The following is a 19,546-nucleotide window of genomic DNA, read 5'->3' as shown; positions in this document are numbered from 1 at the left end:
AATACAGTTTTAAATATTGAACTCAGTATAAGCCCTGTAAGACATAAAATTGAATGAGTTTTTAACCTTTAAAAATGATCTCTATTTCATTTTAGACTATATTGTTCCTTGCAGAAAGACTCATTGTTTTTGCTACTAACACTGAGATGTTGGCACTTGCATCTCTAATCTGTGTGTATCTGATTATTACTAGTCATTATCAGTTACACTTGGATCCTTGGAGCCTGTGTATGTCTATAAAGTCATCGAGCAGATTTCAATGGTATTGTTTATCACCTCTACTAATTAGCATGATGTAAATTTCCATGCTTCCTCCTCAAATATAATACATTTTTTTTTAATGTGTTGATTTTTTTGTGTGTGTATATATCACACAGAACACCCCAAACCATCCCATTCGATTATACACCCAGTTCCCAGATAGCACCATCCTATAGCCTCCCTCCCCCGACTAGAGCCCTTATACTCTGATATCCCCGTTCCCCACTACTTGTCCATCTGGTGAATCTAGTCAGCCTATCTAGAGGTCTTTGTTTTAGGAAGGTCAGCTGTTCCTCATCTAGCAGCGATCAGTTGTCACTATTTCTTTAGATAAGATTGGGGTCTGATGTTCATTTTCCCAGTTCTATGATGGGTTACTATCTGGGAATCCCTTGGGCCACCCTGGCCAACAACACAAAAGAAGGTATCGCCTGTCTGGCATTGTTGATTGTTATGTACCCTTTAGCTATGCATATGGACTCTTAAGAAATTATATTGGCCCCTTTAATCTTTAAAGTTAGTCAGAAATGCCCATTGACCAGGTCCACATCTCTGCTGCCCCACAGACCCTATTGGGCCCCTTAGCCCTTCCCTATGCTAAAGTAATCTTAGTAGAGTTAAAGACCTCAGACAAACTTTTATTATTAAAACAGGATATGGAGTTGCAAATATCTGATTGGAATGGATCAAATATTCTGTTCATATGCTAAATATGAGTGATTGAAATGCATATGCAGCGGGTTGGCCAGATGCCCAAATTTTCCCATTCCTGGTGGGATGGATATCCAACCTTAATGGAACGCACTTGTAATCTCCGTCTTCTAAGATCAAGGAACCTGGGGCAATCATCCCTGATGGACCTTGTCATTTCTGTTTCCTACATAAAGGATGTGAGGCACTGACTGCCTCTTGGGCATCCACCACCCAGGACCTATTGTGCCTCTTGTCTCTCTGGATTAGGGGAACAATTAAATTCCATGTGCAATGTAACTGGATGCAGTGAAGGCAGGTCTTTTGGAGAGGTGACCAACAGCTCAGCCCTGGTGGTTGCAAGAGCAAGTGTTTGGTATCATTGCAGAGGGCCCCTATTTGAGGCTTTACTGCTGATTGGTATGGGACCTGTACTTTGATCCAATTGGCTAGCCCTTTCACCCTGGCATTTAGATGCCTAACTCTTCCCCCAAACCGCAGAGGCTTTCCTACAAGGGACAAGAGCTTTTGACTCCAGGTGATCATGTGCTCCCCATATCTACATAGATGTTACAGGAGTTCTCAGGGGAGTTCCTAATGAACGTAGGGCTCAGAACCAGATAGCTGCTGGATTTGTGTCAGCACTGTTCTGATGGCCCACTATCATTAAATATGTAGATTGGATCAATTATATTTATTGCAATCAACAAAATTTGTGCTGTGTTAAGGGTCTGAGTTGTATTAAGAATCTGGTCCAGAAGCTCCTTGAGACTGCTCTCACCAAACAATCCCATCACTTATCACTACTGTTACTGGAGAGTTCAGAACATGAAAGTCAGCGTATGTTGGCTAAATTTGAAGAAAAGAATGAAAATGTATGATAAAGATGGGGGAGTTGTGAGAAATTGACTTTTCTATCAAAGATGGCTGGGCCATCAAAACCAGTATTTTATAAATCTCACCCATCTTTTCAAACACTTGCTTACATGCTTGTTTGCCCAACCCCTGAATGCCAGACAGTCCTGAAACTTGACTGTCTATCCCATCCTTCCTCTTCTTTCTGATTATACATTAGCCAATCAAGTCAGATGGTGCAATCAGCTCCATCAATGAAAAAAGACGCAGTCACCACCCTGTGTTAGCGAGGAAGAAAGCTAAATTAAGTAAGAAAAACCCATAGTAGGCCCTCTAAGAAAATAGCTCCCCCACTCTTTACCTAAGAAAGCAGCTGTTGTTTAACCTCTACTTCTGCTTCTGTAAAGACACTTCCTGCTTGGAATTCCAGCTCATGGACTCCTGACACACAGGTTAGAGACCCCTGTACCTGATCCGTAATCACACAAGCAGGAATTCAAGCCCACCAATGTTGAAATGGGTCTGGATTGACACTGGATTGTCTATAAATATTATTAAAAACTGATGCCCAGTGCTCAGGCTTTGGAGAGGACTCCCCTGGGTCCTTGCTGGCAGGAATTAAAGCTGTGATCTTGCACTCTGTCCCCAGGACCTGATTTGAAAGTGAAAATTCCCATGACATATGATAAAAACTAAGTGAACTTCCAGGTCCAGCATGCTCTCTCACCACTTTGGGTCACTGCATGCCCTTTTGCAAAAGTAAAAAGTGCCTTGCCAAGTTACTTTCACTTTGTGTGTCTCATTGTGTGACATCAGGAATATTCTTTTCCAATAAACCTGACTTCTCAGTTAACACTTGTAGGAATGACTTATAAAGTGGACAGAATCTGGACTAATCACTTTTAATTAACCTTGGCAAACTCACTGAACCCTGGGTTCTTGTGACCTGAGCATCTGACTTTGTTTCCTAAATTTGCTACTCTACCCCAAGATAATGAATGAATGTAGGTATGCTTGAGAATTAACATATCAAAGCACAGAAAGACATTGTGAGCACCTTCGTTGAAAATGATGAAGACTGAGAAAGAATGCTTGACATTGTGTGTATGAGCTATTCTAGAGCTAGGGAGGGAAGGTCAAGATTATTTGATAAGGGTGGACTCAAGTTTGTAGTTCCCCATGAAGCAGGAGAGATAGTTTTTGAGTAAAAGTATGGGTGAGACCTGACTCTGGCACAGTTCCAAACCACAATTCCAAGAGACATCTAGGGAAATGGATGTCCTCCTACTTTGGGTCCACTCTCAAAACTAAAGCTAAGGGTCAGGCTGTTTTATTCAGGTATTAACTGTAACATCACATGGTAACACTGTATACACTGATGCCTAAAAACATAACCAGCATTTTTTGTGTTAAGAGAAATGATATATATGTATATATGCTTCTCTGTATTGTTTTCATTTTTATAAGAGTATACTTACACAGTGATGTGATATGTGCTAAAAAGAAATTGTGTACAGATAAGAGAGAGCATTCCAGAGAGATCAAATAGCTTGATGATTTGAAATGTCTAAACACATGAGAGTATTTAAAATAGAATTATATATATTTATTTTTATTTAAAAATTAATTGCTAAGGGGCTGAAGAGATAGCTCAACAGTTAAGAGCACTTGCTGTTCTTCAAGAACACCCGAGTTAAGTTCCTAGCACCCACATCAGGCAGCTCATATTTGCCTTTAAATCCAGCTACAGGGAATCCAACACCTTCTTCTGGAATCCACGGGCACACACATAGCATACATTCACAGGAACATTCACACAAACGTGCATACATACACATAATTAAAACTTCGTTTTAAATTAAGAAATCTTTTAAAAAATAATTGCTAAAATGACATAAACTGTTCTGTTTCCTGTGCCACATGATTCACTGTTTTAAGGGCTGGAATTCAGGCAAGTGTTTGTGTAGAAAAAAGAGTTTATTTTTATTGTGGTGTTCACTCACCACCATGCAGATGGAGGACTGGGGAGATTCCTTCACTACAGTGAGTGAGAAACAATATAGGCTTGTGCTTTACCCTCAAAATTACTTTAAAAATTTTTTCCAATTTAAACTAGCTAGCATTACTGCAGAGCTTGAAAATGGGAGAAACCCCCCTTCAGTCACCCACAACTATGTTTTTTTTTTGTTTTTGTTTTTTGAGACAGATCTCACTATGTAGTCCTAGCTGGCCTAGAAAGCTCTATGTAGACCAGGCTGGGCTCCAACTCATATAGATCCACCTGCCTCTGCCTCACAAGTCCTTGGATTAAAGGCATGACCACACCAGCCCCCCACAACTATTTTTTAATTTGAAAGAATTTCCATAATTTTAATCCTTTCCCTTGACTTCTGCATAAGTTTTTACCTATTTGTAATCTCAAATGACTTTCTACTCCGTGAACTGGAAACCAATAATTACTGAGGGAAACTAATGCAAACGTTTTTCTTATTTGAATAAACAAAGATGAGATACATAGCAGGCAGGTTTTGGAGAATAAATATTGCAATGTGTTTGCTCAGAGCTGTTTGGAATTCTGGGTTTGTTTTTAACTTTCTATTCCTTTTTTTTTTTTTTTTTTTTTTTTTGTCTTTTTGAGACAGGGTCTCCCTGTAGCCCCAGCTGTCCTGGAACTCACTATGTACACCAGGCTGGCCTTGAACTCACAGTGACCCTCCTGCCTCTGCCTCCCAAGTGCTAGAAGTACAAGTGAGCACCACCACGCCCAGCTCTACTCCTTTTTTTTTTAAAGAAATATAGCATTTTGTGTGTGTGTGTGTGTGTGTGTGTGTGTGTGTGTGTGTGTGTTCATACACTCCACAGTGTGAGTATGAAGGCCAGAGAACAACTTTTGGGAATCAGTTCTCTCCTTCCACCATTTGGGTTCTGAGGATAAAACTCAGATCCTCAGACTTGGCCACAAAAACCTTTACTGCTGACCCATCTCACTGGCCCTAAGTCTTGTCTTTAGGATGAAGGATATTTCCCATGCATTGGAAGGAGAAATTTTGGAAGGTAAGGTTCTCCAAGTGGATTGTGGGCTCTAGTCAGAAGGAAACTGCCCCTTGAGGATACAGAACAGCGGCTCAGAAGGAGGCCCCTGGCCTAAGAAAGAGCTGTAGGATGATGGAGGGGACCTCTGAGTCAAAAGCCTCAGTAATGTCGTGAGATTTCACAAGAGGCACAGCGGCAGGTACCTCACCTCAGCTATTGAATCCTAGAGGAAGTATTTTCCTCCTTAGGTGTGTTGTAGAACAAACAATCAGCTCACAAAGATACCACAGGGCAAGGAAGGAGCCAGTACTGTTACTGGAGAGAGAAAATGTTCTACCAACTACAACAAGGTTCAACAAATTCTACAAATCTTCAAATTAAGTAATATCTGCACCTTCTCCAGCAAGAAAATCTTGAATATGGAATTTCCTCAAGAACTGCCACCAGGCTACCTCAGTTGCTTGGAAGGCCCATGAGTGTTTGTAGCAGTGCTTTATAATTAAGTGTACACTAAGAACACATTGATGGGAGAGAAGGGGCAGCTGGCCACAGTTCACCATACTTGGAGACGATTATAGTAGGAGAAAACTTTCACGTATAGGCCTGGTATTCTCGACATCATAACCCCATTCTGACATCTCGACTTCAGCCTCTGCCTTTACCATCTTCTAGAAAACTGGGAGTCTGTTATTTTGTGAAAATCTCTAAGTGATCGTCCTTGACATTTCTTTTCAGCCCTCTAATGTAGAATTTAAGATATATCTCTCTTGTGTTGGTGCCTGCATGACACCTCTGTCCCTCACATGAACTCCACTATTAACTGTGCTAGATCTTGGCCACCTCTGGGGCAGTAAAGCTTGGTCCAGGCATGGGATCTGTCTTGTCCACTTGTCAGCCACTTCCAGAGCTGATGCAATTTCTATTTTTTAAATTTTTTTTTCAAAAATGTATTTATTATTTTTAAAATTTTATGTGTGTATATGTATTTTCTGCATGTAGGTAAGTGCACCCGTGTCATGCAATGCCTGTGGAGGACAGAAGAGGATGTCAGATCCCCTGGAACTGGAGTTACGGACAGTTGTTAGCTGCCATGTGGGTTCTGGGATTCGAACCCAGGTCTTCGGCAAGAACAGCCAGTGTTCTTAACCACTGAGCCATCTCTCCAGCCCCAATTTCTATTTTTTTTAAACTAAGAGAAACCAAGTTACTACTTCACATCTCCACCTTTACCTCCTTTCTTCCACTTAGAAACTGTTTGAAACCCACACCAGGTTTTACCAAAAATATTAAACATTTTGTCAGTATTTTATTTTATTATTTGAGCTAGATCTCACTATGTAGTCCTGACTGACCCGGAACTCACTAGGTACACCAGGCCAGCCTCTGCCTCCTGAGTTCTGGGGTTAAAGGTGTGCAGTGCCATGCCTGGCCCTTTGTCAGCATTTTAAACTCCAATTATTGTTTGTACATTTCACAGCACTCACATAGGCATACCCGGGGGTATGTTTCCATGGTGATTCTAAATCCAGTCAAGTTAACAAAATTACCCATCACAGGCATGCTCTGCCCTATCTTTGTTAAAAATGATCTTTTATGTCCTTTCTTTTCCATAGCTTCACTCAGACCATTAATGAACTTCATGCTAATGAACCATCTGCCTACCAGCTGAAGAAGGGCGGACACTCCAGCTTCCCCACTACATCCAACTCATTGAGCTGCCATGTCCGAGGCACCCTCATGAAGCCCAGATTTTATATGACTTACTGATCAAGCACTTCAGTGACTTCCCATTGCAGATTATATACCAGCTGCCTCACAAGGCATGCCTGCCAACCTGTGTGGCATATCTACTCCTCAACCACCAAGAATGTAGGCTTCATTCCATTCTCCCTGTCTGCTGACTTTTCTGTTCAAGATGTTCCTAATAAACTGAGTGTTCTCCACCCTTCTCTCCCTTCTCCATACTCCAGGAACTGACTAGTATTTTTGTTGTTTGCTTTTGGTTCCTTTTACAATAACGTTTCTTATGCTAATTTTGATATAAATTATGTATGATTTTTCTCTATGTTTGAAACTTAGGGGCCAGAATTGATGTTCTATTCATCTGCCCTATTCCTCACTCTCACTTTTTTTTGGATAATTTACCTACCTAGCTCATATTATAAGCAACATCTCTAATTATGTATGATCTTTCAACCCTCCCACCCATCATGATAACTGATTGAAGCAGGAGTGGGTACTTTTAAGCTCAGCTGAGCCAATCAGATTCTCTTCTGAATTTTGGAACAGAACACACTAGGATACTCTCTCTCTCTCTCTCTCTCTCTCTCTCTCTCTCTCACACACACACACACACACACACAAAATCTACTTGGAAAGTCATATAGATTTAGGGTTGGAAGTTACCATTTGCAAGGGGTCCTTGTTATGGTGTAAATATTGCCTATCCTCCACTTGGGATGAAGGCTTTGTCCCCACCTGGTAGAAGGTGCTGGAAATTTTAGGAAGATGGAGTCTTGTTGGAGAAAGTGAGTCATTGGGGTGTGCCATTGAATGACATCACTTGTTTCCTGTCCTGCTTCCCTGTGGCGGAGATGCCACAACACTGTGATGCCTGAACAGAGACAGCCTCTCTGTTGGAGTCATTTAAATCCAAGAGTGAGCCCCATCTGTTCTCAGAACTTGTTCCTTCTGATTTCTCTCAGAACAGTTCTCGAAACAAAGGATTTTCTATTTCCTGAAACAGTGCATCCAGCATGGTATGGGGGAAAATGAAGAACTTTGTTTTATCAGAGAAGGAATTTTCCTTTCTGACCCCCACTGATGGAGAACAGCATTATGTAACAGCAAGCAGATGTTTTCAATCTAATCCCAACTGTTGTCTGAAAAATAACCCAGGGATAATTCATTGCTTTTAACCTTGCTTCTTTCACCAATGATATTTTCACAACATACACACAAATACATTATTCTGGGTCTGGGGCAAGGAAAGTCATGAGGGATTAAAGTAATCTGTTTAGTTTACAAGAGGAACCCAAGACCTAGTAAGAATGCTTACATTGTAAAAAAGCCGAGATACCATTAACATATCAGAAACATATTAGCTTTGGTTGCAGGGTTAGGTAAGATTCCCGTTTGTAACAGAAGGCATTCCCAAAAGCCATTTCCACACCTCTCTTTCTCCTTCCCTCCTCCCTCCTGTGCTCCACCACGCTCTCCTCCCACCATGACATTCTGCTTCCCACAGGCCCACAGCAATTGAATAAGCCTATCAGAGGCTGAAGCCATGAGTCAAAATAAATCTTTCCTCCTTTTACATAGCTTCAGATATTGGTCACGGTGGCAAGAAAGTTCCATCTCAATGGATAAAGTAAAACAGGTAAGAAAGCAGAGCAGGGGGCTCCTGGGCAGACAAAGATGAGGATCTGCAGTGAGAGGAAAAAGGCAACAGAAAAGAGGGTACATGGATCAGGAGAAGGGAAGTTGTCTGACATAATACCTTAAGCCTGTCATCCCAGCCCTACAGCAGCTGGGACAGAAAGATCGCCATGAGCTCCAAGCCAGCTTGGGTTACATAGTGAGTTCCAGGCCAGCCTGGAACTGATTCAGGACACAAAACAAAACCAACAACAAAAACGATGTCTGGTACATTCCTGCTCCAATGAGACCTGACTACCTTCCTGCCAGAAGTTCTGTGAGGCTTCTGGGTACACTTGCCCTTCACATAAGTAAACTGAGTCTGAATTGTTATCTCCTGCATCTAAGGGATCTCTTATTAATACACCTAACATTGTGCTTTGCTTACTAAATGTTTATTAAATTGTACTACTAAACAATAATATGCTGATGAGAATTTTCTTGAGTCAAATTGAAACCAAACCTCTTGATACTCAATGCCAGTGTCAACATCCCATATGATGGCTGCAAATTGTCCCCACTGATCTCAATGTGGATGCCAGAGGACAGACCTTTTCTCACCATTCTGAAATGTTTCATAAATTTTACATTAAAAAATCAAGAGTCATTTCTCCAGAGTAATATGCATTTATTACTTATGTTATTAAAATGAATGATTTAATATTTTATATTTTTTCCAGATTTTCAGTAATCTTGAGGTCAACTTGATATTGACTGATGAACTGAGCACTATTACTGGAAGGTGACATATAAAACATTTACCAGTACAAACCCCTGGACTGAATTAGTCACAGGAGATTTGATTAAGATGCATAGAATTCTATCTTTGCAGATTTTATTAACAGAGCCAAAGTACGGCTTCTGTTATAATTGGATCTTATATTCCAGATCAGTATCGATTTATGGGAAAATTTGACCTTGCTTAGACATGTACACTTTGAAACTTTTCTTGAATTGGAATAAAGTACAAACTCATCAGTGCTGAAACAAGAAATACTTTAAACATGAAATTCAGTTTCTATACATCATAGAGGCTGTGTTACTAGAAATAAAACTTAAGAGCATTTTGTTCCTTCAACTAATAACTTTTTATGTATGTGATTAAATGCACAGATGCACAGAAATGTAACACAATACCTGGGTAATGTTGTATACCATTTACCATGGCGAGAAAAATTTGCAGAATAGATTGAATATTTCTTTGACTAAAAGGAAAGACAGTATCTTCTATGCTTCATTCTTTCCTTTCTCAATCTTAGTTTCAATTTTTAAAATTGTATTTAATATCATTGTGTGTGGTGGCAAACACATGAAACAACATACATGTAGAGGTCAGAGGACAACTTTATGGAGTTGGTTCTCCTCCTCTTCCAGCTTTGTGTGGGTTCCAAGGGTTGAAACCTGGTGGTCAGGTTTATTCAGCAAGGGCTTTTATACTTCTTTTTTGTGTAATTTTTATTGAATTTTTGTGCATTTAGTACAAAATATCTTAATCATCTTTACAGCCCCATCCAGACACTCCCATAGGTGCCCCCCCACCAGATTTCATGCATTCTGTAATTTATGTTAAGGCCTATGGAGACAAGTTTGTGTACCCAGATGTCTCCCAATGCAAGTTTATCCACTGGAGTCTAGTCAGCCTAGCTAGAGTTACTCCCTTAAAGAAGATCAACTCTCCCTTGTGCAACAGTAATCAGCTGACAATAGTTCTTTGGCTAAGATTGGGGTCTGCTGCCTATTTCCCCAGTTCTATGCTGTGTTTTTGTCTGCTTGAGTTTGCATGGGTCTTGTGCATTCTGACACTATTGCTGTAGGTTTCTATGATCAAGGTCCCAGGAGCCTATAAGTTTCACTTTCCGTATATGGTCATGTACCTCCTCCCTTGGCCCTTAAAATCTTTCCACTTCCTTTCCCTCAATGGTCTCTGAGCCCTGGGTGGGTGAAGTTTAATAAAGGGGTCCTATCCAGGGACCCACACACTGCAAACTCTTATTCTCTACACTTTGGCCACATCAGTATTCTCTCTACCCCTTGTTCCACTATGTTCTGTGAGCCTTAGGTGTCGAGGTTCCATTGTAGATGAGTCACTTAAGGTTTGGTGTTGTGGAAAATCTTGTGACTGATTTTGCCTTTTGCCTTACATACCTATCATGCTGGAATGCAGTGCTTCCTGTTTCTTATCAGAGAGAAAACTATAAGTTGCATGGTTTCCAGGAATCCGAAACTTAGAGAAACTGAAACTTATCATGCTAATAGGGCATCTGGCCCGCTAGATTGTAATAGGACACTAGTCTGCCATGCTAATAAGGGTTCCCATATGCTGTGTTATGATTGGACTATTAGCCCTATATAAGCCTGTACTTTCCTGCAATAAAGCAGATCTGTGTCACTGAACCTGGCCTCCTGCATCTGAATGTGGCAACCCTGGCATAGACTCCTCACCAGCCCTGGGATCCGGATTGGACGACTGATCGGAGGAACTGAGAGAGCAGGAGAGTGACCATAGCCGGAGGAGAGCAACCACAGCCAGCAACCACAGCAGGTGCCCAAATGTGGGGCTGGGACCCCCTCCCCACAAAGCTGTAACACTCTGAGCTGTAACACCTTGGGCTCCCGAAGCCCCCTTTCTCGGTGCTCTGCCGGTGGTAGCTCACCACTTTCATTTTGTTCTGCTTTTTCTTATGGCTCACAATCTTCAGTTGGGCGTGCTGCTCCTGTCTTTGCCAATCATCTCCTTGAACGGTTCCTGAGTCCCTTTGGGTACATCTTGTAGGGTGAGTGACCTCCAGTATGGGGAATAGTCACCCAGCTGCTGCCGGCCCCCGTGCTGCTGCACTGGTTTCTCTACTCAAGAGTAGGCAAATTAGGGTAACAGAGAAGGAAGTAACTAAGGTATTAGATGAAGTGCTACCTCTTGCTCCTTGGTTTACAGATTCCTGCTCTTGGGATTCCGAGCAATGGGCTTGTGTGCTATTCATGGCCAGGAAGAGAGAAGTCAGGGAGGGGTGTCCATTATCTGGGCCATTCTGCCCCATTGTGACTGCCATTCTGGCTTCACTTCAGGGAGTTCCCCCTGATGCCCCTGAGCAGAATAATCTCATACTAAAAAACATAAACAAATAAAGCAATACAATAGTGGGGATGGCCTGTCCCAGGCATTTCCAGTCAAAACCAAACTAACTGATTTCTCTTTTGATGCGGAAATGATAATGGCTGATAATGAGGTAAAAAATGAGGAATTAGGGTCTGAGGGTCCCCCTGATGAAAAACAGGAAGTCAAGATCACCCCTGCCCCGCCATTATGGGGCGGTGACTACCCTCCGCCATCTTATATTGGCTTTGATGAAAAACAGCAAGTTAAGGCAGCCTCCACTCTGCCATTACGGGGCAATGGCTACTTTCTGCCATCTTGCACTAGCCCTAAGGAAGTTTCCCCCTCAGTCCATCTACCCCCACTTCCAGAGGAGGGCTGGAAGCCCCTCCCACCTAGGCCCCTCTCCTATGATACAATGGGTGATTTTCCAGAGTTTTTCCAGGTTACCATCAATCAGGGGCTACAGAACCCTAATGTCTGGAATCCATATTCTCATGATACTTTGAAAAAGCTGTGTAAGGCAGCCATTGAGGATGGCATCCATTCCCCTTGGTTTGGTCAGCTGTTAGATACAATCAGCCATGCAGCCAACACTCCCTATGACTGCAGAATATTGTCTGTGCCTGTCTACAGGGGAGGTGATTTTCTTTTATGGAAGGCTGTTTATCAGGACGAATGCAAACAACAGGCAGAGCACAATAGAAATGCCAATGTCCAAAACATTGGGTTTGATGCCTTGGTAGGGCATGGGGTTACTGTCAATCAGGAACTACAGAACCCTAATGTCTGGAATCCATATTTTCATGATACTTAAAAAAAACTGATTAAGGCAGACTTTGAGGATGGCATTCATTCCCCTTGTTTTGGTCAGCTATTAGATACAATCAGCCATGTGGCCAACATTCCCTATAACTGGCAGAATATTGCCCGTGCCTGTCTACAGGGAGGTGATTTTCTCTTATGGAAGGCTGCTCTGTTGAGTGTCGCCTTGCCATAGGACCTGTTAGACACAAGGATGTCTCTGAATGGATTATGGTCTGTTGGGATGTGGGGACCTCTTGAGCTCTTGCCACCGCTCTTGCTGAGGCACTGGCTACTCACCAGCCAAGGGCTGAGACAGACAAGGGCAAATTTTGGGCTTGTGGAGGACAGGGTCATTGGTCTCACACCTGCCCTAACAAGATCTGGCAGATTGATGTTACTCACTCCCCTTCCTTTGGCAAGCTCAAATGTATCCATCATATTATTGACACCTGTTGTTAACACAAGGGTGAGGCTATGCTTGTGTCTTTCCAGATAATGTTCCAGCCCCCATTTGGATCCCAGCCCAGAACATCAGAATTGCCTGTGATGGAAAACCTCCCTCCACAACCACTGACCCTGGAGATGGTAGCCCTGACCCTGGAGGAAGCAGCACACCTCTCAACCACTGAGAGACCGACTTGGCATTGCAGACCACGAAAGTGACAGGCTCCAATGGCACACCCAATAACCTGGGGTGAATTTAAGCATCTCTCTCTGCAAACAGAGACATTAGCTAAGTCCTCAATCCAGAGGAAAACCTTTGTCTGTGTTCCTTATTATGTGTGCCATCATTACTGCTAACTCCTGATTTTTGGACCCTGCATTGTTAAGGGTCTTGATAATTTTGTTAAAACTCATATTTCTCTGGTTCAGTTAGCTGTTGCCCCGCCTCCAGATCTTGCCAGGCATGTCTCTGAAAGCAAGGACCCACTGTTCCTTGCCCTTACCAACCTATAATAATAAAGATATGAAAAATAGGCTTGAGGATAGGTGTAAAGTCTTACAGAACAACCATGCAATGGACCTGAGACAACGGCCTGACTGCTGGAACCGTAGGAAATGCCTTGTGATATATACTCCTGTTGGCAGACTGAGACCAATGCCTAGAGCTTGCCACTCCCTAATCCCCATCATTACCCCAGATGGGATGACCCCACTCCATTGGCTTTTATTGAATTCTTAGCCCCTTAAGAGGCCTTTGAATGGGCCAAAGCTTGATACATTGCCTCTCCCTCTGCCGTACCATACCAAGGGACTCACCTTTTGAGGGCTGGTAGTCAATGACGGGTAAGATCCTAAAAGATGGGACAACCTAAAACAGGCACAGTCCATAATGCTGGGTTACCCTTGAGGTGGGGACAATGCCAAGGCAAAGAACCTCGACTCCCAATGGTTGGCATGGAGTTGGCCCAGCCTGCTCTTGAGAGAACTTGCCATCTTAAAGGATGGGGCCCACAATAAGGGATCAATCCCTTGACTCCCAAGCCATTCTACCTTGCCTTGATGCACAACAGAAAAATCCGCCACATACAGTCCCTGGACTGATATCAGTATGCTATATATTCTGAACTGTGCCTCACTCTTAAAAATGAAAAAATAGGGGGAGATATTGTGGAAAATCTTGTGACTGATTTTGCCTTTTGCCTTATATACCTATCATGCCGGAATGTAGTGCTTCCTGTTTCTTATCAGAGAGAAAACTATGTAAATCGCATGGTTTCCAGGAATCTGAAACTTAGAGAAACTGAAACTTATCATGCTAATAGGGCATCTGGCCTGCTAGACTGTAATAGGATACTAGTCTGCCATGCTAATAAAGGATCCTATATATTGTGTTATGATTGGACTATTACCCCTATATAAGCCCGTACTTTCTTGCAATAAAGCAGATCTGTGTCACTGAACCTGGTCTTCTGTGTCTGAATGTGGCAATGCTGGCACAGACTCCTTACCAGCCCTGGGGTCCAGACCAGATGGCAGATCAGAGGAACTGAGAGAGCAGGAGAGTGACCATAGCCAGAGGAGAGCAGCCAGAGTTGGGCGTCTCACAGACACTTATTCTCTGTGTGTGACCAGTTGTGGAATTCTATAACAGTCTCCACCTGTTGCAAAAGCTTTTTTGATGAGTGATGACTGGCATACTTGTCTTTAAATATAAGGATTCATATTAAACATATGCTAAGAAATTACATTTGTCTAGAGATGGACAGCCTTAGGGTTTTCTCTAAGATATATGACCTCTCCAGCCATGTGTATTTGGCTATGTTTACAGTACTACACATAAGTTCCCTCCCATTGAGTGAACTTTAAGTCCAATTAAGGAGCTGCTGACTACCCACAAGATAAAAGTACAACTAACACGTCAATGTTGTTTGCTGTGCCAGTCATCGTTGTGGTTATTAAGCCTTAAAGCTAGGATTGGACCATCAATTGATGTTATCCCTTAGCAGCTTACATACTATCCTCCAAAACTATAAGAGTTATCCTTCGGGGAGGATTCCAGGTCAGTTCCAGCTCCACTGCTCCAAGTCCTGTGTCTGAAGTATGTCCTGTATTCAGCAATAAGGTCTTATCTTCAAGATCTGGGAGGCAATCAAGGGCTGTGACAATAACTTGCATACTTTTTAGGATTATCCTGGTCAACAACTCGAAGGGAGGTTTCTCCTGTATGATAGTTTCTTGTTATATAGCCTTAAACTATACACATGGACTCATGTAGAGATATTGTATGTGTAATTTTTTTCAGTAGGCTTTGAACTAATAATTTCCCTCTGTTTTTTCACCCAAGCTGCTTATTGTTACAGAGCCTTAGCTATACAGATGTACACCAGCTAGTCATTACTTATCTCTCTTCTCTCTATCCCTGTCTAACCCTTCCTCCTCACTCCCCAGTTAAAGTACACCATTTTCCCCATTTCATCCTTGATAACATCTATCTCCTATGGTGTCCCCCTCTCTTGAGCTCCTTCTTCCCCTTTATCCACATGGTTCCTTGTATAACTCTCCCTCTTCCCCTCCCAGTTAAATACCCCTATTTTACCCATTTCCCCCTTGATAACACCTGTCTCCTAATGTTCCTCTCTCAGGCTCCTTCTTTCTCTTTACTTCCCTGGTACTCTTCCATTTTCCTGGTTCTTGCAGTTACATCAGGATATATACTCACATATAAGGATTTGGTGCTAGGATCCACAAATGAGGGAAAACACACTCATTTGTTTTTTGTGTCTGTATTACTCACTTAATATAACAGTTTCTGGTTCCGTTCATTTACCTACAAATTCCACAATTTTGTCTTTCTTTACTTCTGAGTAGAACTCCATTGTGTAAATGTACCACATTTTCATTATCCATTCATCAGTTTAGGGACACTTAGGATACTTCCATCTCTTAGCTACTGTAAAAAGAGCAGTAACAAACGGATGTACAAGTATCTCTGCAGTTGGACATATGTCAAGGAGTTGTATAACCAGATCACATGATAGGTTCATTTTTAGTTTTTTAAGAGTACTCCACACTGTTTTGTATAATAGTTTCATGAATTTGCAATCTCATCAGCAGTGAATGAGTCTTTTCTTTTCTCCACATCTTCTTCAGCATTTGGTATCATTTGTTTTCTCGATCTTAGACAGCCTGACTGGGGTAAGATGAAATCTTAAAGGGGTTTAAATTTGCATTTCCCTAATTACAAACAATGTTGAACACTTTTTAAGGTGTTTCTTAGCTACCTTTATTTCTCCTTTTAAGGACTCTCAGAGATCCTAGCAGACAGCCTGAGAGGGTGGGTTTCAACCTCCACTGGTGTAGCGGCTCTGATCTCAGCAGACGGCCAGAGAGTGCCAGTTCTGGCCTCCCTCTGGACTCCCACTGGCAGCCTGAGAGCCCTCGGATCCTGCCTCCATGTGGTGGTGAGCTTCCACTAATTGTGCCATACCTGTGCCCCTACCTGGAATTTCATGAGGCCCCTCCCAAAACCCGAGGGAAGATCTGGCTTTGGCAGGCTAAGGCTGAGATCCTATCAGACAGCCTGAGAGGGTAGATTTTGACCTTCATCAGTATAGCAGCTCTGATCTCAGCAGACTGCCAGAGAGTGCCAGGTCTGGCCTCCCTCTGGCTTCCCTCATGTGGTGAAGGAAACCTGAGTGTACCTAACTGGAACCTGAATTAGACTTTTGTGGGTACTCCTCAATACCTGATCTGAAGCCATCAGTTCCTTCCAAATTAAAACTGAGAGAACCTGAACCCTGTACCAACCAGCTTTACATAACTAATAAAGAAAGGATCTAGGCACCCTGATAATAGAAACAGGAGCATACTTCAACCTAATTCCCATATCAGAATCATAAACAACAAAAGAAATTCTCATGCCAAAATCACAATGAAAGAATAATAAAATGGAGAGCCAAAACACTATATCCCCACCAAACCCCACCAATCCTGTAGAAGAGTTCTACAAGGAGAACACCCTGGAGATAACCCAGGACACTGAATGTAAAAGAACAATCATCAACATGATCAAGGAATTCAACGAATTTAAAGAACACACAAACAAATCAAAGAGCTAAAAGAAGACAGGGATAAACTTCTGAATGAATTCACAAAAGAGAGAGAAACATTGAAGAAAACTCACACAGAAATGAAGAAGGAAATGTAAAACCCAATGAGCCAAGTTGAAACAACAGGGGAAAGCCTCACCACTAGAATGGATGAAATGGAAAACAGAATATCAACAATGGAGGATGAAGTTGAAGAATTAGACCACTCAAGCAAATATTATGGAAAAAAATTTAAAACACAAAAGATGCAGGACGCCATGAAAAGTCCAAATCTACAGATCATAGGAATAGAGGAAGAAGAATAACTTCAGGTCAATGGTATTGATTAGATCTTAAACAGGATTGTGGAAGAAAATTTCCTGAAATTAAGGAAAGACATCCCCATACAAATACAGGAAGCACATAAAACACCAAATAGGATCAGAAAAGAAACTCCCCATAATGTATCACAGTAAAAACACTAAATGTACAGAACAAAGAGAGAATACTGAAAGCAGCAAAAGAAAAACAAGTCACATACAAAGGAAAGCCCATTAGAATTACAGCTGACTTATCAATGCAAACTATGAAAGCCAGAAGAGCCTGGGCCAAGGTATTTCCAGTTCTACATGACAATGAATACCATCCCAGAATATTTTACCCAGGAAAAATGTCTATTATAGGTGAGGGGGAAAGAAAAATCTTCCATGACATGAATAGCCTGAAATAATACATGTCACAAAATCAGCCCTTTAAAGAATACTTGAAGCAATACAGAGATCAGAGAAAGAAAAAACAATGCCCCAGGGACAACAAAAGAAAATAAATAAAGGTATACTCAAGGAAACACAAAATTAGACAAAGAAGACACACCAATCAAAATGATGGCAACCAATATACATCTTTCAATAATAACCTTAAATATCAATGGACTGAATGCCACAGTCAAAAGATGCAAGCTAAGTGAACGGATTAAGAAACAAAATCCATTTCTATGCTGTCTGCAAGAAGCTCACCTTCAACGACAGCCACTACCTTAAAGAAAAAGGATAGAAAAGAATATTCCAAGCAAATGGCACTAAGAAACAAGCAGGGGCTGCAATTCCAATATCTGATTATTGGGGAACCCTGCTGTTAAGGTCAGCTCCTTTCTCAGCAGGGGCTTCCTGCCTGACTTATCTGGAAAGTGCCTCCAAGCACGAATGCCTGGCCTTATTTGGAACATGACCTTTGGCATAGTTACCTGCAATAAAACTGCCCCCAGGTTTTTCTATTTGATAATTAGGCATTGCCCTATAGCCAGATGACAGGATCCCCCTACCACATGTAAATAAAGCATGCTATAAGCACCTATCAGCTGAAGCTTTGGCTGCTGCCTCCACACTATATTTTTCCCTGACCCTCATTGAATAAATGGAGCTGTATCACTGAATCTGACTCCCCAGAAAGTCTTTTCTGCTGTGCTCACTGGCTGTTCTGAACCCATTCATCACTTTTGCTCCCTTTGTTCTCGTGGGTCGGTGGCCAATGGCCCATGGTGGGGGGCAGGGGGAGAGACCCACATCTGACAAACTAGACTAGATAAGAAGGGTCACTTCATTCTGATCAAAGGAACAGTTAACCAAGAAGACATTACAATCCTTAAAAAATTAGAAAGAGCCCAAACAAATTACCTAACACTGCAAATCAAGGCACTGGAAAGGCAAGAACAAATGAAACCCAAATCCAGCAGAAGAGAAGAAGTAAAAATCAGAGCAGAAATTAATGAAATAGAAACAAAGAAAACAATACGAAGAATCAATGAGTCAAAGAGCTGGTTCTTTGAAAGGCTAAGCAAGATAGACCCTTAGCCCAATTAACCAAAAGAAAGAAAGAGCAAATCCAAATTAACAGAATCAGAGATGAAAGGGGAGACATCACAACAGATACACAACAGATCCAGACCATTATAAGGGAATATTTTTATGCTACTAAATTTGAAAATCTAAAAGAAATGGATGGATATCTAAAAATCATGGGACCCACCAAAGTTAAACCAAGATGAGATCAACAGTTTAAACAGACCCATAACATATAAAGAAATTGAAACAGTAATACAAAGCCTCCCAACTAAAAAAAGCCCAGACCCAGATGGATTTACAGTAGAATTCTACCAGACATTTAAAGAAGACCTCCAACCAATACTACATAAATTATTCAAAATGATAGAGACAGAGGGAAAACACCCAAATTCTTTCTATGAAGCCAGCATCACTCTAATACCCAAACCAGGTAAAGACACAACCAAAAAAGAAAATTATAGACCCATATCTTTAAAGAACATAGTTGCAAAAATTCTCAACAAAATATTTGCAAACCGTATACAGATGTACAACAAAAAGATCATTCACCATGATCAAGTAGGCTTTATCTCAGAAATGCAGGGACGGTTCAATATACGCAAGTCAATAAATGTCATTAATCATATAAATGGACAAAAGACAAAAACCACATTGTCATCTCAATGGATGCAGAAAAGGCTTTTGAAAAATTCAGCATGCATTTATGTTCAAAGTCTTAGAGAGAATTGGACTGGAGGAAACATACCTCAGCATAATTAAACCTATATACAACAAACCCACAGCCAACATCATTCTAAATGGAGAAAAACTGGAAGCATTCCCATTAAAATCAGGAACCAGACAAGGATGTCCACTATCTCCATTCCTTTTCAACATAGTGCTTGAAATTCTTGCTAGAGCAGTAAGACAGGAGAAGGAAATTAAAGGAGTACTAATTGGAAAAGAAGAGGTCAAACTATCACTTTTTGCAGATGATATGATACTATACCTAAGAGATCCTAAAAGTTCCACCAGACTAT

General features: G+C 41.6%; 1 long non-coding RNA gene across 1 annotated transcript; it reads left to right on the top strand.

Annotated features, from left to right (window-relative positions):
• The first annotated feature begins 10,706 nt into the window (after positions 1-10,706).
• On the top strand, positions 10,707-12,681 carry LOC103741171. The gene is made up of 3 exons (XR_607570.2): positions 10,707-10,798; positions 10,956-11,030; positions 12,647-12,681. It is a non-coding gene; the product is annotated as an uncharacterized LOC103741171 (long non-coding RNA).
• Positions 12,682-19,546: the final 6,865 nt, after the last annotated feature.

This window comes from Nannospalax galili, unplaced genomic scaffold (genome assembly GCF_000622305.1).
Source record: "Nannospalax galili isolate Female #2095 unplaced genomic scaffold, S.galili_v1.0 scaffold1760, whole genome shotgun sequence".
Taxonomy (NCBI): Eukaryota; Metazoa; Chordata; class Mammalia; order Rodentia; family Spalacidae; genus Nannospalax; species Nannospalax galili.
The sequence above is the reverse complement of the archived record's forward strand: the minus strand, read 5'-3'. Positions and strand labels throughout refer to the sequence as shown.